The sequence below is a fragment of the Lytechinus variegatus genome, chromosome 5 (genome assembly GCF_018143015.1).
Source record: "Lytechinus variegatus isolate NC3 chromosome 5, Lvar_3.0, whole genome shotgun sequence".
Classification (NCBI taxonomy): Eukaryota; Metazoa; Echinodermata; class Echinoidea; order Temnopleuroida; family Toxopneustidae; genus Lytechinus; species Lytechinus variegatus.
Genome location: NC_054744.1, coordinates 5,808,898 through 5,836,330, shown reverse-complemented (window position 1 = coordinate 5,836,330; position 27,433 = coordinate 5,808,898). Strand labels below are relative to the sequence as shown.

At 35.8% G+C, this 27,433-nt stretch overlaps 1 long non-coding RNA gene across 1 annotated transcript; it reads right to left on the bottom strand.

Moving 5' to 3' along the window:
* Positions 1–7,593: 7,593 nt before the first annotated feature.
* Positions 7,594–27,115, bottom strand: LOC121414736. Its single transcript, XR_005969897.1, has 5 exons — positions 27,028–27,115; positions 19,635–19,743; positions 15,847–15,904; positions 8,228–8,405; positions 7,594–7,774 (listed from the first exon to the last, which is right to left on the bottom strand). It is a non-coding gene; the product is annotated as an uncharacterized LOC121414736 (long non-coding RNA).
* Between the last annotated feature and the right edge of the window lie 318 nt (positions 27,116–27,433).

Here is a 27,433-nt window from a genome sequence, read left to right as displayed (position 1 = left end):
GCGTATAAAAATGGGTTCATACAGCAAAAAACGAATATGTAGGGGAAGGCGGGGTAAGTTGTGACAGTTTTTGCTTTTTGCATGTTAGAATTTATATGATTAATAATCTTGTCGAAATAAGTACCTTGCCTTGAAATTTAATTCTTCTGAAATATTTCCACCTATATATAACTTTCTATCCCCACACTGAAAGTCATCGTGACCTTTGAAAAAAACGATGTCAAATGGCTCAACTTGCCCCATATATGGGGTAAGTTTGAGCCACCTTCTGGGGTAAGTTGAGCCACAAAAACTATGTACAAAATGTATGAGGGGAGAACCAGCATGTCAATCTTTTGTTTAAAGTCTTTTCACTTGCTAATTCTCTATAAATACTAACATCCTTTAAAAGGAAAAGAGCAGTCATGTAAATTTGCTCCTTTCAGCCAGCATTTCAATCGATTTTTATGGTTTGTTTTTTAAGATACATTACCATAGGAATTACCATGGCTCAACTTACCCCAGTCCGAACTTAGTGCGATAATTTTGTATCCACACATTTATTATGCATCCATGATATATAAGACTATGACAAGAATGAAGATCCATACCTGGACTAATAATGTTGTTATCATGTCTTTATTATATTTAAAGACATGTGTGTTTATAAAGCACTTATCTATTTCACACTCTTTTTTACTTTTTTGGCTGAAATTCATGTTTTTCCCTCTAAAAAACTACTTTCTGTTTCAAAGTTGAAAACAATGTGGTGGGGTTAGGGGTTATGCTATGGGTCATCAATACATGACACCACCACAATGTCTGACTCATTCATTATTGGCCTGGGGCTGGTGGCTCAACTTGCCCCTATGCTCAACATACCCCCCCCTCCCCTACAGTCTCATATTTGATAAAACAAATTCTGAATAAAACTGATAATTGGTTTAATCAATTTGACAAAAATGATCACGTACATGTAAATACCAACAGTAAATTTTCAAACCAGACACTCCCTCTGGTAGAAGATGACTTCAAGAATGCGGTTATCTCCTTGTTGCTGGTAGACTATCTCTCTCATTTTTACATGGCAGATGGTTGACATCAGATTGGTGTGCATCCGTGTTATACACTGAGTGACAACACTGTGAGAGTCAAGTGAAATAAAGAAAAAAGTCAGTTATTGTTTAGCGCATAACACATTATAAATAACATCTCCATGCGCTTCCAAAGGACTTGGATATTACGGTACTACCCCAGCTGTGGCTCAAGCAGCTAGCTTCCAGCACTCGGCATTTCAAGGAATAAATTCCTGCCAGGTACCCATTCACCTCACCTGGGTTGAGTGCAGCACAATGTGGATAAATTTCTTACTAAAGGAAACTATACCATTACGAAAATTTCCCGTTTGATTCTCGACCTCACTTCGGACTGCAAACTGCGGTTTCATACCCCGATTTGTGTTTGGAATATCTCAAACAACTTTTCCAACCCCGATAAACCCATCTTGGCCAGGTAATCCCCTTGTCTCGATTTCACCACCACGGGCAAGCTAAATGAGTGTTGAGCCAAGGACGAAATGATAAACAACAGCTGTGCTATTACGTAAGACTTGTCTGCCTGTAGAAGGATCTTCGGAATGAAATTATTGTATTCGATATTAATCACGTTTTCAAAGGCATATTACATTCAGACATCCAATACTAGTCCATTTTCAATTTCGAACGAAGAAAATCGACCTTGAAATAAGGAAAGTAAGCGAATAAAAATTATGGTATGCTTAGCATGCAAGGACCGCGATGCATGCATAGTTTCTGTCCGTCCAGCAAGAAAATGGGTTCACTCGCGCAATGATACAGTCTTAACGTTCGAAAAATAGAAGTAATGGCATACCAACATACAAAGTATAATAATCATTCTGCTGATATGCACAAAAATATGAAATCATTATTTTTTTTTACCCCAAAGTCTTATTCATAATTTAAATACAAACTATGCCTGTAACTATTTTTTTAATCGCAAACGTATTATTGCACCATACGTGGTTCTCCGGTAAACTGCCCATGTGCGCTGCATCCATTCCACCGTTTGTTTTGGGTCGTTTATACTTTTAGTTTCCACCATTAAATGTCTAACTTAGATATGTTGTGCTAATTTTTTTGTAAGTCAAAATGTTCATCGTTGGAGAGCGAGTTCAGGCGATTGATGAGTTGGGAAGATGGAGTGTTGGAAAGATCGATCACGTGTCTTAGTTTACAAAACCGCGTGCCCGTTGAACCCCGATCCCTTCAGTGCCCATTTTTAATATGTTCCCCTTCCTCAAGTACATCTTGTTGAATAATCACTTTAAAAAAAGTTGTTTTTTTGCCCCCCCCCCTTAGCCCCCTTTTCATAGTGAAAGTTCTTTTGCAGTGTCCTTTTTTATCTTTGATCAAGCGACCCATTTGAACATGCCCATATTTGATTGTGATAAATGTCTGTTTTATTTTCTAGTTCAAAATTTTTCATTCTGCTAATATGAGGTGATTAAAATTAGCGCCCTGTCCTTTTTGTCGGGAGAAAGAGAGAGAGAGAAATAGAGATGGGGTGGAATTTCCACCCCATCTCTATTTCTCTCTATATATCTTTAACAAGGGCGCCGGAAGCGAGGGGGGGGGGCAGGGGGGCACTTGCCCCCCCCAAATAAATATGTTTGGGGGGCAAAACGAGATTTTGCCCCCCATGTGCCCCCCTGAAAGTAGAAAAATGATAAATTTTTAAATAATTAAAGGACAAAAGTATACGATGAAGGCACTTTTATGCCCAAAAATTGTCATTTCTTTTGTCAACAAGTGGAATGCCTCTGGCCGTCTCACCTGCATCACGCGGTTCAATATAGCAGCAGTGCTGACTTTACATACTACTCTAACTCGCACAAGATGTTCAGTGATACATGGTTACTCTTATGTCCTCTTTTTATGAACTAGACCAATAAACTTACAGAGATATGATGGTTATTCAACAAAAAACCCCAACATGGCCAAAGTTCATTGACCTTACATGACCTTTGACCTTGATCATGTGACCTGAAACTGGAACAGGATGTTCAGTGATACTTGATTACTCTTATGTACAAGTTTCATGAATCAGATCCATAAACTTTCAAAGTTATGATGGTAATTCAACAGATACACCCAATTCGGCTAAAGTTCATTGACCTTTGACCTTGGACATGTGACCTGAAACACGCACAGGATGTTCAGTGATACTTAATTACTCTAATGTCCAAGTTTAATGAACTAGACCAATAAACTTTCAAAGTTATGATGGTAATTCAACAGATACCCACGATTCGGCCAAAGTTCATTGACCCTAAATGACCTTTGACCTTAATCATGAGACCTGAAACTTGCACAAAATGTTCAGTGATGCTTGATTACTATTATGTCCAAGTTTCATGAATCAGATCCATAAACTTTCAAAGTTATGATGGGAATTCAACAGATATCCCCAATTCGGCCAAAGTTCATTGACCCTAAATGACCTTTGACCTTGATCATGTGACCTGAAACTTGCACAAAATGTTCAGTGATGCTTGATTACTATTATGTCCAAGTTTCATGAATCAGATCCATAAACTTTCAAAGTTATGATGGGAATTCAACAGATATCCCCAATTCGGCCAAAGTTCATTGACCCTAAATGACCTTTGACCTTGGTCATGTGACGTGAAATTCATGCAGGATGTTCAGTGATACTTGATTAACCTTATATCCAAGTTTCATGAACTAGGTCCATATATTTTCTAAGTTATGATGACATTTCAAAAACTTAACCTCAGGTTAAGATTTCGATGTTGATTACTCCAACATGGTCTAAGTTCATTGACCCTAAATGACCTTTGACCTTGGTCATGTGACATGAAACTCTAATAGGATGTTCAGTAATACTTGATTTACCTTATGGCCAAGTTTTATTAACTAGGTTCATATACTTTCTAAGTTATGATGTCATTTCAAAAACTTAACCTCAGGTTAAGATTTGATGTTGACGCCGCCGCCGTCGCCGTCGGAAAAGCGGCGCCTATAGTCTCACTTTGCTTCGCAGGTGAGACAAAAATGAACAATTTTGCACCTGACAGGGCAATTACATTATCATAGTAAGCCTGGCGTCTTTTGACGAACAGTTCCTCTGTGAAACATACCTTTGAAAAGCCCCTTTTCCATCTTATTACAGTGTGATAACGTTTAACCTTTTAATGAATACATTTCAGACTAAAACCGAATGGCAAGCTAATTTTCTTTAATATCTAAACCTACAAATTATGAAAAAGATGGATATCTTCTTAGATAAATGATTTGATTTTATATATTTCGATCCAAAAAGTGAAAAAAAAAATCAAGCACGTTTTGAAATAAAAAGATGGCTGTGTATTTATGCAAAGCGCAAGCGATTTTATTATTTTTATAATATGTCCTGAAAGTTTTCTTTTTTCCCAATTATTCACCTCCCTTCCATCATTCAACTTTCTTCCCGGTCCTATCTTTCTTCTTATTTTTCGCCTCACCTTCCGCCGCTTCGCCCCTTGATCTACCTATGATGACCCCTCCCACGGCAGGAATTTTGTGTAAAAATGGAGTATAAGTCTCGTTAATAGAGTGTTTAAAAACAAATTTGGGGGATAAAGCATAGTTAAAGTTCATTGTGAAGGATTAATCATAACTCATGAAAACTATTCTTTATACTGAGTACGCAAACAATGAAAATATTCTCAGTATATTCCAAGTAAATTTGGAATAAAGGGAAAGTGAATTGGATTAACAAAGGTATGATTTTACTGGGTATGGAACATTCTCGTCTAACCGTCTATGCACTAAATTCAGAGGCGATTTTCTTTTTTCATCATTTTTTATTAGTTATGAAATTGACAATGGCCATCGATGTCATCAATGTCATCACTCTTTGGCTGGTATATAGGGCTAGATGAGAGTTGGAGAATAGTTGGGCCGGTATGCCTTTTCTTTTCCTAACCAAATTCTTAACAAAAACTATCTGTATATATATATTTCGAAATTCGTATGTAGGATACATGTGTATAATTTCGATTTGAAATTATGTTTTTTTTCCATAATAAAAGAGCACAAATAGTAGGGGGACATTTGATATTATGTACCCCTTTCCAAAATGGTAGGGGGACGCGTCCCCCCTGTCCCCCTGGGATTTCCGCCCATGGTGATGGGGGAGCTTTTGCATTTTCTAGAATAAAATTGAAAGATTTCGTGCACACTTTGGGTGAATTTTGCCCTCTCGATCGGTGGCCCCCGGATGCATACGGTCATGTTTGTCATCTTAAAGTCTTTAAAAGGCCTATATTACATTGGTTTGAAACAATAGAGTTTGCAATAAGGCTCGTAATTTGCTGGAACTGCGACCCTGATCATGAAGAAACACCAGTCTGGGTCAGAAGGGAGGAAACAGGAGCAAAAAGAACCCCAAGACTGTTCAATTCTCAAGAAATTTATTTTTGAATGCTCTTAGAAACGCAACTTTTACACTAAATTTTTACACCCTCAACCACACCCTCTCCCGCTCGATCGCTTCCGTATCTCACGCTTTCAAAAATATTGTGCCCCCTTCGGGATTTTGCCCCCCCCCCCCAAAAAAAAAAAAAAAAAAAAAACTGAAAGTGTTCCGGCGCACCTGGGTGGAAACAAATCTGAAAGAAAACATGAAACCAAGAAAGGTATTTCAGAGGGAGGTTTACCGTATACACAGGCTATAGGCCTACAAAATAAGAACAATAATGGGAGATAAAGATAAAGAAGATCACCTGCTAATAACGCATGTGAATTAGAAAACGTTCTTAATAGATATGAATAGAACATTGAAATGCTATCCAAACATTGTGATTCATAATGCTGGTCTTTGTATTTTAATGTTCTATGTATAGGCCTACACCTCAACTTTGAGAAAAGGACATTTATAGGCCTTACTACAGATATGATTGGCAAATGCACGTTCTTTAGAGGTGTAGAAAGGGGGTGGATGAAGAAAATAAGTCTAGAAAGAAAAGAATTAGACAGCCAGACAGAGAGAAAGAAGGAAAGAAAGGAAGGAAGAAAGAAAGAAAGGAAGAAAGGAAGGAAGAGAGAGAGAGAGAAAGAAAGAAAGGAAGGAAGGAAGAGAGAGAGAGAAAGAAAGAAAGAAAGAAAGAAAGAAGGAAAGGAAAGAAACAAAGGAAGAAAAAACTTTCTATCAACGCGTGTATACATCCATGCGCTCGCCGGAACTACACACATTGCAATCCATCGTGTGTGGCCCCCTGCTGTGACCGTAGATGCTGGGGTGAATTATCTTCGGACCGAGGTCAAGAAACAGGTGTTTCTATACTTGAATTTCATGCTTGAGGGCAATAGGATTTGTATTACTGGGAGAAGATATTTGATGATAAGGAAAAATGGGGTATACAGCCCTCAAACGCGAGATTTTCGTCATGACCATGGCTGGGATTTGAACCCTAAAACCTGTTTCAAAGTCTGGAGACTAATCCACTGAGCCACACGGTCTACATTATTTGAACAACATTCCTTTTCTCAGAAATATCTGCAGTGGGAAAAATGCACTTAATGGTAATTTAGTGCGATTATACAGAAACACTTTTCAACGAGTTGGCATATACAGCACTTTAAAACTTTACTTGCTTATTTTACATTAGATATCTCTTTGCAAAGACATCTGAATGTTGCAATTTAAGGCATAATGTAAATTTCCCCATATATACTTGTATGTATATTTGCGACTTTTGTTCCATGACTAAATTGCTGCTTTCCATGACTTCTCGCGACGTCCCAGGAGATATGTACAATTTGGGATGTCACATAACTGGGAAAAATGGAAATCATGAACACCAATTTTAACACAGCAAACTGGAAAGCTGCCATAGCCAAAAGGTAAATGCAATTCCATGACTTTTCACTTGGGTGGTTTTTAGAATCACATTGGACTTTGGTCATTCTTAAACTCATATACATGGTAGACTTCTGTAGTAAGTAGTAGAAAATTCAGATACCATCCACCTAAGATTTTGGAGTATCCATTCTAGAGATTGTTTTTTTACTCATACATGAATGACTAATTGTCCAATTTAATTCAGATAAAAGAGTAGAATCTGAGCATCACAACGATCAGTCACCTATTTCAGGGTTCCCTGCTTTTCGGATAATTATTTGAACCCGTTCCCAGTTTCGCATCTTTTCTAAGTTGTTGCAGTGAATTACATGTAAAAAAAAAAACACTAAAAACCACCATTCATTCAATGGGTTTTGTTTTGATATGCAACAAAAAATAACAAGGGTCTGAATGACTACCATGCTTTTGACTTTTGGACCGATCAAAATTCCCTGATTTTCCCCTCATTTGAGGCATTTTTCTCTGATTTGAGGTATTTTTGAAAATCAAATTCCCTGAATTTTCCCTGACTGGAAAAGTAAATTTTCCCTGATATCCCTGATGGGCTGGGAACCCTGTTATGCTGATTACAAAGGACAGGCTAAAGCATCAATATTTCTGGGTTCATTATTTTCTGGGGATGCACTCTGTAGACAATAATTGTAAATCCTGCCTAACTTACCACTGGTTCTGGTGGCATATCCCAGCGCATTATCTGTTCCATTGATCCAAGTTTGTTGAGTTCATCCTCCAGCATGGCAACAAGTTTTCCCTAATCTTGGTACATATTTCCTGCTTCCCATTAGGTCTCTTCTGCCAGATGAACCCTTGATTCCAGGGACCTGTTCGAGTGAATAGCACTAGATGCCCTCTGTAAAGACAAATATCAAAATACAATAAAATTCAAGTCTCGATTCTGAAGTGAAATGGCTCTGTAGGTCTCATGTGCAGGATTAATGACTGTGACATTGAAATACCAAACATTTTCTGTTTTCCATTTAGAAAATTGTTGAGGAAAACAAGTCCTGTTTCTTAATTAACAATGCTCATCATTGATTCATTAAAACAAATGGGGCAACTAATACACAATGCAATTTCATTGCGATGGAACAATAGCTTCATGCGTGCAATCATTTAATAACCAATGATAATCTTATGGGTGGGGCAAAATATTAATTTCATCCAATATGGAAAATATTGGATGGTTTTCATAGGCATACACATTAAAAATCAGTTTTAACATTTTGTCTCTTTGAAACAACAAAAAATATCTGTGCCTCTAAATCCCTATGCATCTAATAATGATTAATACTGCACAACTTACCACTGGTTTCTGGGCATCTTCTGGACATCTGACCTGAATTTCTTGAGTTCATCCTCCAGCATGACGGCAACTTTTTCCCGATCTACCTCCATATTCTGCGCTTCCTGCTGGGTCACTTCTGCCAGATGGAACCTCTTTTCTAGGGCTGTGATCTCGTGAACAGTACTCTATATACCCTCTGTAGGAAAATAAATTTAAGAGAAAACTTAGTTCTTAGTTCTGAAGTGGAATGACTCTTAACAATCTCACCTGCTTTTACACAAATCAATATACATAGAACTGATGACTTTGTCTCCAGTCATTTCTACTGATACCAGCGATCTCCAATCTTATCCCTTTGCACGCTGATGTTGCAATTCCGCACATTCGTACAATTAAATTCAACAATGGTAGTACTTAGTTTTCTCTCCTAACTCCATATTAAAGATGTGAATACATGGCATAATTTCTTGGACAACCTCTAAAGCATAATCATCAGTATCAATGGAAATCTTGATACTTTATTGTCCCCTTACTTAATTTAAAACTGAAGTTAGTGTGCAAGGAGTTAAAGGAAAATGAAACCTTTGGAACAAGATAACTTGTACGAAAACAGAAAAATCAAAGAAACAGGACAACAAACATTTGAGAAAGATTGAAAAGATAAAAGATTGAAAAGAAAACAGATAAATCAAAGAAACAGGACAACAAACTGTTTGAGAAAGATTGATTGAATAATACGAAATTTGTGAGCATTGGAAATTATTGTAATGTAGATCCTCCAATTGGCAAACAATGCGACAAAGATGTGTGATGCCACATAAGAACAACGTTCCAGTTACTTTATATTTCACTTAAACTGCCCTTTTGATGACATCCATCAGTAGATTCTTTCTACAGTGCGTATCAAAAAAAAGTTTACACTTAAAAAAAATTTCCGTAAAATTACACAAATATGTTGTACATTGTGCGCCCTCTTTCTTTTATTTTTTTTGTTACTCATCATGCTCTTCTGCCACACAGAGGTTTGCCCTACATGTAATTAATGATCATGGACAATCATAAATATATCATTTTCATACCATGTGACTGGGAAATTTTTGGCTCCACCCCCCCCCTCGATCTCTGTATTGATTTTAACTTGATAGGGGCCTACTTGATGTAAGCTTCAATATAAAATCATAACGGAAAGAACGCCTCAAATACAGTAGTCCAGGATAGGCCCCATAGAAACTTGACCAAACCTTGTTTTTTTATACAATATTTTTTGATGGTTTCTTGTCAATTCGAGGGTGCTGATTACCTTGAGCATTTTCCGCAAATTGGCAAAATCCAATATGGCCGCCAAAATATGCAAATTACCCATGAAAATCCTAAAATTGTCCACACATGGCCCATGGAATGCATAAAATTGTGTAGCAGGAGTTAAATACTCTCTTAAAAAATAATTTTTGACAAAATATTTATTTTCCTAATATTCAAAATGGCCGCCATAGGCCAATGTAGTCTATTATGTACAATATGAATAGGGAAAACTAATTTTCGAAAAAATGAGCACTAAACTACAAAAAGTCGCGATGTATGAATGAAGTAATATGCAAATCATCATTGCTAACGAGATATATCATTTATTATGTCATATGTGGGAACTTTTCTGTATTTTGATATCTAAAATGGCCGCCACTGGCCCAAACAGTATTGCGTACAATGGCAATGGGGGCAAAAAAATTCACAAGAATGATCACTAAAATACATATTATTAAGATTATATAAGTAGAATACTGACTAAAAACATAATTGGTAACGAACTGCATTATCAATATGCCATGTATGTGATGAATGTTTCATCTTGATATTCAAAATTGCTGCCAAAGGCCATAAAAGTATTATGCACAATGAGGAAAAAGAGCAAAGAAATCACAAGAGCACTATAATGCATATATGTGTGATAAGTGAATGGGATACCATCTAAACACATATTTTCTGACGAAATATATCATTCAGGTTTCAAGTTTGTGTTAAATACTGTATTTTGACTTTCAAAATGGCTGCCATAGACATTAACAGTATTATGTACAATGCAAAAGTGGGAAACCAATATTTACAGGAGTGAGTGCTGGACACCATAAATGCACTCAATATTGTCCACACATTGGCTATGAAATGCATAAAATCATGAGGCAGGAATGAAATACTCTCTGAAAAAATGATTTTTGACAAAATATTTATTTTCCTGATATTCAAAATGGCCGCCATAGGCCATTGTATACTCTATTATGTACAATATGAATAGGGAAAACTAATTTTCACAAAAATTAGCACCAAACCGCACAAAATCGCAATGTATGAACGAAGTAATATATTCAAATCATCATTAATAATGAGATATATCATTTATTATGTCATATATGGGGAATTTGCTGTATTTTGATATCTAAAATAGCCGCCACTGGCCCAAAGAGTATTACATATATGTACAATGGCAATGGCCGCGGCCAAAAAATGACAAGAGTGAGCACTGAAAATAAAAATGCATATTATTATCCTATATTATACAATTTGAGTGGAGACAAATAATGTTAACAAAAATAGCATATGGCAGCCATTTTGAATGTTGAAATACAGTATTTATCACCTAAATTACATAGGATATTATATATTTTGTTATAAATCATGTTTCCAGACAATATTTCACTCATACATCACCATTTGGCCAAGCAAAGCCAAATTCTGTTGAAATAATTTGTTCCCATTCACATTGTGCATAATACCATTAAGGGCCTGTAGTGGCCATTTTTACTTTCCAATAAGAGTATTTATCACCTTACTGGCAGAATAAATTATGTTTTCAGACAATATTTTACTCATACATGTAGATCACCATTACGCACATTTATGGTGCTCACTCCTGTGAATATTGGTTTTCCACTTTGCATTGTACATAATACTGTTACTGTCTATGGCGGCCATTTTGAAAATCAAAATCAAATTTAATACAAACTTGAAACCTGAATAATACATTTCGTTAGAAAATATGTTTTTAGACGGTATCCCATTAATTTATCACACATATATTATGCATTATAGTGCTCTCTCTTGTCATTTCTGTGCTCCTCTTTCAAATTGTGCATAATACTTTTATGGCCTTTGGCAGCCATTTTGAATATCAAAATGAAACATACATGGCATATTGATAATATATTTCGTTAGCAATTGTTTTTAGTCAGTATTCCAGTCGTTTAATCTTAATAATATGCATTTTAGTGATCATTCTTGTGATTTTTTTTGGCCCCCATTGCCATTGTACGCAATACTGTTTGGGCCTGTGGCGGCCATTTTAGATATCAAAATACAGAAATGTTCCCATAAATTACATAATCAATGATATATCTCCTTAGCAATGATGATTTGCATATATTACTTCATTCATACATCGCAATTTTTTGCAGTTTAGTGCTCATTTTTGCGAAAATTAGTTTTCTCTATTCATATTGTACATAATAGAGTATATAAGGGCCTATGGCGGCCATTTTGAATATCAGGAAAATGAATATTTTGTCAAAAATCATTTTTTCAGAGAGTATTTCATTCCTGCCACATGATTTTATGCATTTCGTAGCCTATGTGTGGACAATTTGAGGATATTCATGGGTAATTTGCATATTTTGGCGGCCATATTGAATTTTGCCAATTTGCGGAAAATGCTCAAGGTTACACGAGTGGCATTATTCAAATTCGTAATCAGCACCCTCGAATTAACAAGAAACCATAAAAAAATATTGTATATATACACAAGTGGAATGCCTCTGGCCGTCTCACCTGCATCACGCGGTTCAATATAGCAGCAGTGCTGACTTTGAATACTACTCTAACTCGCACAAGATGTTCAGCGATACATGGTTACTCTTATGTCCACTTTTTATGAACTAGACCAATAAACTTACAGAGATACATGTATGATGGTTATTCAACAAAAAACCCCAACATGGCCAAAGTTCATTGACCTTACATGACCTGTGACCTTGATCATGTGACCTGAAACTCGCACAGGATGTTCAGTGATACTTGATTTATGTACAAGTTTCATGAATCAGATCCATAAACTTTCAAAGTTATGATGGTAATTCAACAGATACACCCAGTTCGGCCAAAGTTCATTGACCTTTGACCTTGGTCATGTGACCTGAAACGCGCACAGGATGTTCAGAGATACTTGATTACTATAATGTCCAAGTTTAATGAACTAGACCGATAAACTTTCAAAGTTATGATGGTAATTCAACAGATACCCCCAATTCGGCCAAAGTTCATTGACCCTAAATGACCTTTGACCTTAATCATGAGACCTGAAACTTGCACAAAATGTTCAGTGATGCTTGATTACTATTATGTCCAAGTTTCATGAATCAGATCCATAAACTTTCAAAGTTATGATGGGAATTCAACAGATATCCGCAATTCGGCCAAAGTTCATTGACCCTAAATGACCTTTGACCTTGGTCATGTGACGTGAAACTCGTGCAGGATGTTCAGCGATACTTGATTAACCTTATGTCCAAGTTTCATGAACTAGGTCCATATATTTTCTAAGTTATGATGACATTTCAAAAACTTAACCTCAGGTTAAGATTTCGATGTTGATCCCTCCAACATTGTCTAAGTTCATTGACCCTAAATGACCTTTGACCTTGGTCATGTGACATGAAACTCTAATAGGATGTTCAGTAATACTTGATTAACCTTATGGCCAAGTTTTATTAACTAGGTCCATATACTTTCTAAGTTATGACGTCATTTCAAAAACTTAACCTCAGGTTAAGATTTGATGTTGACGCCGCCGCCGTCGGAAAAGCGGCGCCTATAGTCTCACTCTGCTTCGCAGGTGAGACAAAAAACAAGGTTATGCCTCTTCTATCCTGGACTACAGGCCATCCAGCCTAACGATATTGAGTGTTGTGATGTGCGCCTGTAATCCAAGCTGTGGGGAAGTTAAAAATTGATGCAGAGGTTCGAGCCCTGGTCATGTCTTTCGGAGGGTGACGTCGGTCCCAGACGTAAATAATCGTATCTGATTGATACACGTCTGACAAAACCTAAATACACACACACACATTGCCCCATCACGTGACAGCCAGTATTAAACAAGGATGTGTACAACCCTATGACAACAAGTCTTGTCGCAAAAGTTGAGCAAGTTCTGGACAAAAAAGGCTACAATACCCCAAGAAAAGACCAGGCAAGTACTATTCATACATTAAAATCCATAAGTACATTGTAGTATCTAGGGTCTAATTTAAAAACAGATTTCATCATGGAGTTCCATGGTGAGATCTAGTAATTTAGGTCCAACTTTTATTCGCGTGCACTTTTTTATCAAAGGAAAGAATGGGCATGGTGCCTCGAGATCGAGTGCGACACACGTCACATCTAGTTAGAAATCCAATGCCAAACTCGGTTTATGCCTCATGGACATGGTGCGCGGTTAGTTGAGTCTGAGATGCCCAGTTCATAGACCACCCCAGGACCAAAATCCAGTTGAAACCAATTAGAGCAAAACAAATATATAGGGACATTGGAACAACTGGTTCCAATTGAAAACCAGTTGCCAACTGGTTCCAGTTAAAACCAATAGGCAACTGGAACCAGTTGGCTATTGGTTTCAATTAGTTTTCAATTGGTTCCAGTTGTTCCAATTTCCCTATCAAAACCAGTTGAATCCAATTGGAGGCAACTGGTTTCAATTGGTTCCAGTTGAAACCAATTGGAGGCAACTGGTTTTCAGCTGGAACCAGTTGAAACCAACTGGTTTCCAACTGGATCCAATTGAAACTTCCAGTTGGAATGAACTTAATTAGTTACAAATTAATTAGCATTTGCACTAACTATTGCTCATGCCAACACAGAAGCAGTGTTATTTGTCTATTAATACCAATGTAAGGGCCCTGGATCATTGATAAAATAAAGACTTTCATATGTACCGTATATATTCATATTGGAGTTCTTCAAATATATGTATTTTTATTTGATGTAATTTGGTAACAGTTAGTGGTGAACTAATTATCTTTGAATCTGTTTTAATTATAATCTATAACATTTATGAACATGGTTTTCACTCCTAATTATTGAAAACATTTATCTGAAAAAAGTGTGGAACTTCAAATTGAAAAAATTAAATAGATACATTGTAAATTATGATGAATCTCATAAAACATTAATCTGTGCATGCACACTGGCAGAAAATATGCAAATTAACTGGTTGGAAGTCCAACTGGTTTCAATTGGATTTTGGTCCTGGGAAAAGCTTCAGTCTCTGTATATTGGTTGTTCCGCTGAACTGCGTTGGCTCACTCACCAATACATAGACTGAAGAGCTTGGAGGCCTGTACGTACAGACAACGTATTTTAGCAGTAACGTTAGATCCAACAGCGGAAACCCGATTTTCCTAGCGTTTTTGTACATAAAATGTCACATTATGAAAAAGAAATCACATCCATATTTACGAAAAAATGTTTAAAATTCAGAAATATCATACCTTAGACCGCAGTTACCGCTAATTCCTTTCAAATGATGATCGAAACATCGTCATATTCGATCCTTTCATTGGTCAGTGTAAGTTGCCATCTTGGATGACGTCATCATCATTACAGACGTATTTACCTGTCGCTACCTATCGCGATGTGTGAAGCTGCTTTGCACTTGTACATGTTGATGTGCGTTTGGAACTTGTCGCTCGCATTGATTGGTAAATATATCAAAAATTTAATCGGAAAGCCTTGATAAAAGCACAACTAGTTGACGGCTGCCATATTTTCCTCTCCGGCAGAAAATTAAAAAATAAGGAATAACCCGGGGAATAACTCATCGGTAACGTATGTTTTCGATATTTAATAGATTTTGTATATGGTAGTATCAATAGAAAGATTCGAGTCTAACGAAAATAGTGTGCCTTCGCTCAAGATAATATGTCATTTAAAATCTAAAAGAAATAAAAAAATCAGGAAAAAACCCGTCCTCCGAATTGTCGGGCAAGATTACACATGCAGGCTCGCACTAACACATTACCGTCGGTGAATGGGGATTAAGTAAAATGTCAGAAATTGTTGAATAAATCCCCAGAAACGACGATTATTCCTGTCTACCAAGTTCAAAGACCAGCTAGGCATGAGATTTTCTGTGAATCTGAGTGAGATCACAGACATCTTGTACAATGTATATGGGGATAGGCTGCGATAGTTGCGTGAGACACTTATTCAATGAACAAGGTTATGAGACAGAGATTTGAGGGGATGAACAAAATGCTTCCCTGGCTTGAGTCTCTTGATCGGCCATTTTGTTACAATTCATAACAAAAATGGCCGATCGAGACGGGGGTAGAAGGAGAGAACTTTTCGTTTTTTGAGGTTCCAGTCTGTGCCCAGATGTCAGAAAAACTGCCACTCGTTAGACCATCATCCATATAATCGTGGTAAGTGCTTGATTTCTGTTTTAACTATTTATTCGGAGAATTATTTTGACCATACTTCACGCTTGTCAGGTGAGTATGCCAAATTGCACGTACAATCCTGGGCTCCCGCCCGCATAGCGGGCGGGAGTTCCCTGGGTTAAAGTAACATTAGAAAATTAACTAACACAGACTTACATGTGTGGGGCTGAGTAAGTGGGCTGACATCGTAGTTGTCTGGAGATCCCTGGTTAGTCTGGCAAGGCAAAAATTTAGTCACAGTTTAGTAGTGGAATAAAAGTCACATGATTCTTTCTGCAGGAATAGAAACCACTCAAGTCCGACCGCTGCCAACATGTTTCAGAATCAAGCTGCTGTTGACTGAGATTTTTAGCTTAGTTAGGCTAGGGCTAATTTAGGAAGAGTGTCAGTGTGACGAAACCGGAAGTGTGCTCTGATTGGTCAGATATTTCATGGAGCAGGGACCTGGGAACGATTTTTTTCAGTTGGGGTGCTGAAATCTCTCTACAAGGGGGGGGGAGGGCGGCACACAATTGAGTTTTCCATAATTACACACACACACCCTTTTATATATAGGAGACCCGTACATTGCCAAGATTGATCACATTTGTGTATATATATATATATATATATATATATATATATATATATATATGTATATATGTATATATATATATATATATATATAATCATAAAAGGTATAGTAAATGCCGTAAAAATAAAATCATAGATTTTAAAAGGAGCATAGCTCTCAAAAATGAAAGGTAAAGTCACACTCTTCGTCAGTGTGACTTTACCTTATATATATATATATATACATATATACATATATACATATATATATATGTATATATATATATACCCCAACTTTACCTTTATGTATATATATATATACACACATATATATATATATATAATGTATATTTATATTATTATTAATATCATCATTTCCAATTATTCGTCCGACTTTCATCTATATGTAGGGGAAGGCGGGGTAAGTTGAGCATAGGGGCAAGTTGAGCCACCAGCCCCAGGCCAATAATGAATGAGTCAGACATTGTGGTGGTGTCATGTATTGATGACCCATAGCATAACCCCTAACCCCACCACATTGTTTTCAACTTTGAAACAAAAAGTAGTTTTTTTAGAGGGAAAAACATGAATTTCAGCCAAAAAAGTAAAAAAGAGTGTGAAATAGATAAGTGCTTTATAAACACACACGTCTTTGAATATAATAAAGATATTATAACAACATTATTAGTCCAGGTATGGATCTTCATTCTTGTCATAGTCATTTATATGATGGATGCATAATAAATGCGTGGATACAAAATTATCCGTCGCACTAAGTTCGGACTGGGGTAAGTTGAGCCAAACAGCATGGGGCAAGTTGAGCCATGGTAATTCCTATGGTAATGTATCTTAAAAAACAAACAAACCATAAAAATCGATTGAAATGCTGGCTGAAAGGAGCAAATTTACATGACTGCCCTTTTCCTTTTAAAGGATGTTAGTATTTATAGAGAATTAGCAAGTGAAAATACTTTAAAGTAGAAATATATTGAAAATCGTAAAACTGGAGAATCATATATCACAATAAAGGAGAAAATAAGGAGAACACGATGGTGTACATCATTTATCATGGAGACGGATGAAACTCAGTTAATTGATAGTTTAAAGTTCTCTCTCTGAATGCTTCAAACACGCAGAATTACGTCCGCGAAATTGGGGATTTTTTTATGACGTCACTGTCTGTACGAGAGGCGTGATTGGCTCTCCCACGTGAAGCTCCACTTGCATGCAAAACCTGTTGCAAGGGTACATTTTCTCCACATTGTCACTGAATACTTCGATCCCGAAATGATCGAAAGAAAACCCAGAATTTTATCTAGATTTTGATTTTCAAATTGATGATTTTGAGATGAAGAGAATGATGATGAAGTGAAACAACACAGTGACGTAGTTGGAGGTAAATTGGGGGAATTACGCCGATGATGATGATGAAAATTCAACTTGCAACACAATCACAAGTAAAGTCATGTACATACATGACATACCGATTAGCTACCAATTCATGCTGCTGGAAGTGCTAGCTACATGCATGCACCGCGCGGGCCAAATTGAATTCATGCTGAACATGAATAACCACATCCAGACAGTCTATCATAAGAAGGAAAATGATATAACTGTACTTACAAACAAGTGAATAATCCGAACCTGAAGGCAAATCAACTCAACGAATAGTACCAGACGATATGGCATATGCACTGACGATAAACTTCATCCGGCTGGATAGATTGTCACTCGTTCTGTTAGATGTAACTTTTATCTCATTAATTTGACAAAATTACGAAACTCGGGGAATTATTATTCTATATAAAAATATAGTAACATCTCATCATTTTTTAAATTACGATAAAACCTGTTTTGAAGGAAAACGTTGAGGTAAATTAGATGTAAAAGATCATCCCATCATGCGTAGCATTATGTGATCGTAAACAAACCATCACAACAACACATGCCGTATTGTTTGCTCGCCTTGGCTGAGACTGAGAGAATAGATCTATGCACGTGTTGCACAGCTCTCAATCAGCAAGGAAGGAATACGTGCATGTTTGCGATGGTTTGTTTGCAATGACATACAAGCTACGCATGTTGGGGGGATTTAAAAGTAATTTTAGTTTATCTCAACGTTTTCCTTCAAAAGAGGTTTTATCGTAATACAAAAAATAATAAGAGATGTTACTATATTTTTATATATATAAATAATTCCCCGAGTTTCGTAATTTTGTCAAATTAATGAGTTACAAATTACATCTAACAGAACGAGTGACAATCTATCCCAGCCACATGAAGTTTATCGTCGGTGCATATCGTCTGCTGCTATTCGTTGAGTTGATTTGCTTTCAGGTTAATTCGGATTATTCACTTGTATGTAAGTACAGTTATATCATTATTTTCCTTCTTATGATAGACTCTCTCTGGATGTGGGGTTATTCATTTTCATGGATTTAATTTGGCCCGCGCGGTGTACGTATAGCTACCACTTGTAGCAGCAGCTGGATGAGTTGGTAGCGAATTGGCATGTACATGACTTTACTTGTGATCGTCAGGCAAGTTGAATTTTCATCATAATCATCGGCATTGTTCCCCCATTATTTACCTCCAACTACCTCACTGTGTTGTTCACTTCATCATCATTCTCTTCATCTTTAAAATCTTCAATTTGAAAAACCAAATCTAGATAAACTTCTGGGTTTTCTTTCATTTCGTGATAGAAGTATTCAGTGACAGTGTGGAGAAAACGTACCCACGCAACAGGTTTTGCATGCAAGTGGAGCTTCACGTGGGAGAGCCAATCACGCCTCTCGTACAGACAGTGACGTCATCAAATTCCAGTCAATTCAGAGACCGATGCGAGGCATATTTCGGAGGGGGCATTTTAGCGTTTTTTAATCGGCGATTTTCACCTTTTTGTATTATTTTCGGTATTTTTGAATGACCCACTGATGATCCCCACATCATTACCTTTCCATTGATATATAATAAGACCACATTCATAATCAATATATTTCTCCTTTAAACAAAAAATTGACACGCTGGTTCTCCCCTCATACATTTTGTACATAGTTTTTGTGGCTCAACTTACCCCAGAAGGTGGCTCAAACTTACCCCATATATGGGGCAAGTTGAGCCATTTGACATCGTTTTTTTCAAAGGTCACGATGACTTTCAGTGTGGGGATAGAAAGTTATATATAGGTGGAAAATATTTCAGAAGAATTAAATTTCAAGGCAAGGTACTTATTTCGACAAGATTATTAATCATATCAATTCTAACATGCAAAAAGCAAAATCTGTCACAACTTACCCCGCCTTCCCCTATATGAAATGCTTCCAAAAATGTATAAATATGTTGTCATATTGTCTTTGTACATTTTCAAAAGTCTGTAAAAGGAAAGTCACCTTCACGTTGTTTATTTCTTCCACCTCACACTCTGGATCGCCGGAGAAAGGAAACTTTCAAGCTCGGAGTTAGAAATGCCGATAATTGTATAGGTAGATTTTCTTCAATCTGCATAATCAGAAAAAGAAATGAAAAAAACATCATAAGTATGCTGCAAGTGCAAAATACACTTATTTTGTCAATAACATTATTTGACTCGCTTTATTTATGATTCGAGTACCTGAATCAAATTATTATTCAACATTTATGACTTGCTCATTATGATAGCTATTTTATGTATTTGAACTGATTGATATTTATATATAACACTTTATCATAACTCCTTGCCATGTTGTCATTTACAAATAAATTTGTTCAAACTAAATCAAGTCTTCATTGACTACTTATCTGTGTACCAAAACTCTCTTGAAAGAAATAGTTCCTTCCATCTAAATATTAAATGTAAACATTCCTCAAAAGAATTCATAACGTCTGATGACTCATCTGAGTCTGAAAAGCAGTAAAAAAAGGATTATTTTATAAAAAGTATTGCCTTATATCATTTGCTCTCAAAGTCTTGTCTAATCCATTGTCAATATTCCTAAATGGTTCTGTCTTTATCAAATCCTATGAGAGTGATAAGCTACAACTAAAATCACTCCTATGCTTTGCACATATTAAATAAACTGTCAGCTACATCACCACCATCATGGTTTATGAATTGATGCAAAAATGTTTAAGCTAAACATCAATTTCTCCTGATAAACTTCATTCTCAGAATCTATATCAAACTAACATCCATTCACAAAATACGGTTTGTTTAGATCTCTTACACAGAGATACGATCTCACTTATACGGAAGCTCCCGATGGGAGCTAGAGAGGAAACTCTTTTCGCGCGTTTTCTTCTCCCATAGGTTTTGTACACAGCCAACATGGCTGCCGGCGGACAATTTGAAGGTTGATTTTGGAGGGTCAATGTTTAATTCATGAGAATGACGTCACATTACGCAAAATGCACGTCTATGATTGGCTAAGACGCTAATGTTTTATTCATATCTTATGAATTAAACACGTTTTTTCCTTCCCACAATTTTCTACGAGATCTGTGCGAAGTGTTGTTCTTTTGGACTGCGAATTTCCAGTTTCTACAACGAAATAGCTCGACTAATCATCTGTTTATAGAATTGATGTTCGAAATCGTGATTTCTGAGTGAACTTCATTGGAGCAGGAAATCTTGGAGGGAACATCAATATTAATTTAATGACATTCCATAAGAATAAAAGTAAGTTAAGTTCATTTTCATGTTTTGATCTCACTTGCAATGGTAATGTGTTTGCTGGGGTTCGGGCCCATCCCGTATTACTTTACTACGTAAACCTCCATTTCAATACACTCCCATTTCTTTTGCCTAACTTCCAAATAAATCTGTCAGTTAGTTTCTCAAAAAATAGGCCTAACTTACCATTTGTCGTAGACCTTCATCGGAATGCTTCATGTAGGCAAAAAGTAAACCTGTATTTAAGTTTTATTGTCAATTATCAGGGGTAGATGTGGACTTGTTTCCGACCTCCTGTTTTAGTAACGACAAACTGCCGATTTTGGTCAGAGCGAGATCCGGCCTTGATATCGCCGGTGCTAGCCGGCTAGCGAGATTGTCGATGTAGTCATGGGGTATAAAAATAGCGGGGACGGACTAGGCCCAAACTTCAAGCTTGAAAGTTGAAGTTTAGGCCTAGTCCGTCCACGCTATTTCATCTTTATATAAGGTCGCATGTCATAAGGTGGTCCAATTTCGCGAACAGGGTAAAAATGGTCAAAAATTTTATTTTTTGATATGTTATAACTATTACCATTCTCTAAATAATGAAAAAGTTTGAAGTCTCGACTACCTTTATTTCTCCTTAAAATGACTAATTAACAGCTAATTATTACATAGACATCAATGTAAATGTGAATTTTGAAATGTGTTTTTCTCAAATTGGACCTGCTGCACATAAAATGGTGTCAAAAGTTAATGCAACATTGGATCACCCTAGTAAATTGCAGTTATAATCTTGAAACATCAATGATTAAATCTGTACAAAAAATCGAATAATTATCTATTATTGTGTGCATATTAATTATACTAATTAATTAACAGTATTTAATTTCACATTTTCGCCCCCAAAATACCTGTCACTGTATTTATATGCTTGGCAAAACAACAACATCATTGGTAGAAATGTTTGTTGCAATGATACACAACATTTGTGCTAAAAATTTAGATTACAAATTAGATAATAAACCAAATCTCTCCGGTTTACTAATTGATTAGGTTGCAGATCAGAGCTGACATACACATGTATTCAATTGCTGCATATTTTCAAAATTGTCAAATTTTTATGACATTTAGTTGTTCCCTGCTTTAAAACACCCAGAAATATGAGGATAACAGTCATATTACATGTTATAGTACGTTGTTAATTAGGTTTAATTAATATTTTATCATTTACCGCATCCACCGGCTCCGCATCCACCGGCTCCACCACCCCTGTTACTTCAAACTTAATGTGCTATAGTTTTTGTTCCTGATATTGTATTGATCTAATTCATAGTAATATATTTAGCCTATAGTTCTAGCTTCAAAATGAGATATTACTCAATAAATTTGGTCAAGATACTGTGATGTAGCAACAATTTATCCATGGCACAGTGTGGAAAATTGTTCATACGCCACCCTTTTTGCATACCCAACTTATGAAATGCGACCATAAGTATAATTCTCAGCAGCTTCTTTTATTCAGAACTTTTTACTTCAGAGTAATCATGAATGAAATCCAATTGATTTAGTGTTAGATTTGAATAAAATGACTTAGACGTAAATCAAGTTTCTATTTGAACAGGATGCCCTGGGCCTGGCCTGGGTGGTATTCTGAAAACGTTTTTAGTACATAGTTATTACTTCATTCAAATGTGATGTGATTCTTTAGTTATATACAGGAACAGCATAGCCATAGACCAGGTACTGATTCAGCTATACAGCTGGAGCAACATGTGGTTGGAATCATTTTACTTTAATAAACAGTTGGGTACCTGGTATGCGTATGCCTCTCTGTGAAACTTTATGATAGAGAGAAAATGAAGTTTTTGGACCAGATAATTTAGTTTGGAATATTAATACTTCAATGATATGGGCAGCTGGTTTTTTTTCATTATTGTTTAAGAAGAGTAGTGTTATTTATCTCTAATAGTCTCAAACTGTAAAAAAAAATGTTTATTGCAGATCCAATAGGACCAAGAACTTCGCAGTTCACACCCGGTCAGAGGGACAAAATTGAGAACCATGCAGATCAGCAAGTGTGAGTTACACTCTATGAGGAACAGGACATCTGAATTGGAAAATTGCAAGGTATACTTGTTGTTTTAATAATAATACAATTACAGGCTGTATCTAAGCTCATCACCTCCACCCCCCACCCCCCCCCCAAAAAAAATAGTCTAAATAAATATTCCATCTTTGGGGGGAGGTATGGCTGATTCAGCTGAATCAAAATAAGATATGTAAAATTAAAGCTCCATTGATTGTTAATATTTGCTTGAATTCAGATTCACCTCTATTTCCATTTTCAACGACCATACCCTTCTGTCTATGTGCATGTACATAAAAAACCATGATATTAACAGTTAGCATCTGATAAATATTTGAAATAATTTGCACTCTTTATTATCAAAACATACTGTAAATAGTTATATTGATATATCAATTTATCTGGATGTAGGACAAAAGTATTAAATAGAGTTTAAATCTTACTAGATGAGTAAGAATAATTTACATCAGCAGCTCATTTTTTTTTTCTTTATGTTTTACAATGCAGGTTTCCCACTGCCCTAGGTGTTTAAGTACCGGTATCACAACAAATACCAAGACGGAAGAAATATGAAGGACAAGTTAATAAGTAGTTACTTCAAATTAATTTGAAAAGAAATATCAACAAAGCATTGAATGTTCTTTAAACTGCATATCTGTAGAAAAGAGTGGAGTACAAGTTCAGGTTCATCAGCGGGCAATGACATTAAAGTATACAAAATTTCACACAAAATACAAGTAAGAAATATTTTTTTTCCAGTAGGCAAATGTATTACCTTTTATTAACATTTAATACTTCTACTAGTTCTTAGAAATTTTTGTGAAATTAAATATAATTTCCAGTTTAAAGGCCTATTGTATACAAGAAAAAAATTTATATTTTGAAATAAAAATCATGTGTAGATAAATGTTTATAAAGGTGATCAGAGGATTAAGAAATAATTTTATTATCATTCCTGGACCTCATTTCATAAACAAGTCATTACTATTATAATCTTGTCACTATGACAATTATCATGGTAACAGGGCTGAGCAAGAAATCAAGGTCTTTATGGTAGCTGCAATGGGCTTGGACAAAGTTACCAAAATTGCAAGTCTTCATAGAATGGCTGAATAATTATGTAGGAATATTAAATTGCATTTATTGTGATCTTACTTTTTAAAAAGTTTTGACATGGATTACCTCTGCAAAAATATATAAATAAACTATATTTTTAAAAATAGATTGAATTCTAGCCACAGTGACAGTAGACAGTATCAAATTTTGTGAATGATTCACTAATGTATTGACTGGGAAAGGCACTCTTTAGGGAGATTCTGGAATTATCCCCCCCCCCCTTTTATGTGGAGTGCTCTAACATTAGTAGAATATTTCTTGTCAGCAAATTTGGAAGGAATTTACCTCCTTTTTTTTGAGTGACAAACTTTTGTGGAAAAAATAAACAGAATATCACAGATTTTATGCTCTTTTTATGAAATCCTTGTTGCATCCCTCATATTAACTATTAGGCTCATCAACATTTTTTGAATGAAATTTTAACAAACACTGTATATTTTGACTTAAGTGTAGAAAAATGTACTCAATCCTTTATTTTTTAAATCTAATTTAATGCTTGTAGACTCTAATTATTATTGTTATGTTATTTTCAATGTTTTAGAAAATGGATTTCTTAATAAACATGTTAATTTTGAATTAAATTATCTGATCTTGGTCATTTTCATTTATTAATCACCACTTTGTGATGATATATTGCTTCCAAAAATTTTTATGCACAAATGGCACAAGATGTCGCACTCAGAACTCAAATATGATGATACTACTCTGACATCATGAGAGCAAACAGCAGTTAAAATATTCTTAAAGAGAAATAAGGATAAGAGTGGGAAAATGACAGGAGAATTGTTTGCTTTTATGCATATATTTGTGTGTGTCAGTTTCTGAGAGAGAGAGAAGAGGCAGGAAATGGGGGCAGTGAGAGAAAGTTGTTTGTTTTGGAAGAAGCAATCATAAGACCTTACTGTTCATGATGGGTATACGGGGGAGGGGAATTATTTCTACAAAATGTGGAACCTGTATATAAAATGTATTTTTCTTTCCACATAAAAATTATACAAGAGTCATTTCCAGTTGAAAATAAAAAATAAATATCCTATAGCCTACGATCGGTTTGCTCTTTTGCCGAGATAATTTTGAAAATCCCTCTAAAATATTGGACCGAGGTCATGGTTATTGATAAATGGTAGTGACATAGAAGTCGCCATTTAAAATGAAGTGCTCCCGACTGCTATTTATAATAGGACCTATATTGGAGACTGTACAATAATTATGTAAAAGAATTTGATTTGTTCTTATTTTTGTTCAGATAATGAAATAAAGGTTCACTTAGTTTTCTGCAATTAAAAATAAACAGAAAAAATAAAATGAAGAGTTCAGTTGCAAAAGGGGTTAGGTCCACTTTTTACCATTCCGAGAAAATCCATGTTTTTTATTCTCACTTACTGCATTACTCTTATGAAAAACTAATTTGTCATGATGTACTACCCTATCATGTGAACATAAATTTGGGTATAAAAGAAATGTACCTGTCTTCAATTTTTTTCCATATATTCTTTTAAAAAATATCATTGTGGACCTAACCCCTTTTGCAACTAAACTGAAATGAATCCAATCAATTTTTATTAAGGTGATTTTTCTTTGCCACTTTTATTCACGATTTCATGTGAATTTCAAATTTTCGTTGTTTTCATTAGAACGACTAAAAATAAAGAGGTTTTGAGACAGAAAACAATAAAAATTTATGAACAATGGACCTAACCCCTTTTGACAAATGAGCTCTTCAGAATAGTTTGTTTGCAACGGGGGTTAGGTCCACTCTCCCATATTGCGATATTTTTATGCAAAACTAAATTGCAATATTCTCATGCAAAACTAAATTTTCATGACACCCTACCATGAGAACATAAAATTGGCTATGAAAGAAATCTACCTGTCTTCATATTTTGGAAAATATTAATTTCCCCCTTTTGCAACAAATCCGAAATGGACTTTAACCCCTTTTGAAAAAGGGTGATTTTTCTTGGCCATTTTAGATCACTTTTTAATGGGAATTTCAACTGTTCTGTGGTATCATCTATTAAAAATCTATACATTAAGAAAAAAAAAATCAAATTTGATGAAAAATGGACCTAACCCCTTTTGCAAGTGAGCTCTTCAAATAAGGGCTTTAGAAACAAAAAGAGATGCCATCGTAATTACATTCAACCATATTGTCAATCGAGGAACACTTACACGATTTAAGGGGAAAAAATATTATGGCAACATCTTCTTTGGGAACCTCTTCTGTACTATTGAATGTAATTAGAATGAAAATTATATGAAGAGGGCAAATCAAGCTCAATTAAATAAGTTTCTAGTTATTGCCTTAGCAAAGATTCTGGCAACTTGCAGCTAAAATAAATCAAAGGTGCAGTACTAATCGTGACAGGCAAGAACAAATAGATCAATAAAGATAAGATTACTTAAGCATGAATGAGTGGCATGATGTATTACAATCACAGAGACCAACGATATTAAATCAGGTCGCGCGTTATGCTAATTAGTGATCAAATGTTAATTTACATATTTTTACACTATGCGCGAAGGACGTTTAATAACCACGCCTCCATTTCGCTGGTGTAGGCCTACCAAAACCGTGGCGGTGTCCATACTCACTCAGGCTTGTACATGTAAAATGAGAGCAGTGTGCACTTTTAGCTTTTGACCCTCCAAAATTTTCGTCAATTCTGACCGGATGCAGAGGCGGAGTTTCCACCCCCTGATCTCTTAGTAGTCTTACGCCCTCTAAGTCTTTACGCTACTAAGGCCTATACTCATTAGCATAATTAGCCCAATTTACTTTCATTGACACGTAACCGTAAAGCACCCTTATTAGTGCCTACGCTAAACTGCTTGACTGTCTATGAAATGAACCAAAAATAATTTCCCTTTTTTACATTAACTAAACAAAATATCATTCTTTCTAAGACATATACAAATACAATGAGTATTAATTATGCAAACTTACTTCTTGTTCGGCATTCTAACTGCTTCAGTTTGGGGTAATTCAAATTCTGAGACATATCGTCGAAGAAAAACATTCACGTTTTCTGGCTTTCGGCAATTGACCTTATGCGGTCAATTTGAAAAGTCAAATCTGAAAGGAAAAATCTAAAGAAAAAGGTTTGCTCGGAAAACCACACTCTAAAAAGTAAAAAACACAAACTTATTTTGAACATTATTTGGATGGTACTACTACTGTATGAAGGATAAAAATGACTATGGTACGTGTATTAGAATGGGAGCGTGGCAGAAGTGTGCCTTCACGGTATGGGGCTGAGAAGTGGGGTTATACAAACTAATTTGTAGGAGAGAGAGAGACTGGGGGGTGCAAGAATAGGAAGGGCTAGGGATACCGATGGGTGGAGGGGAGA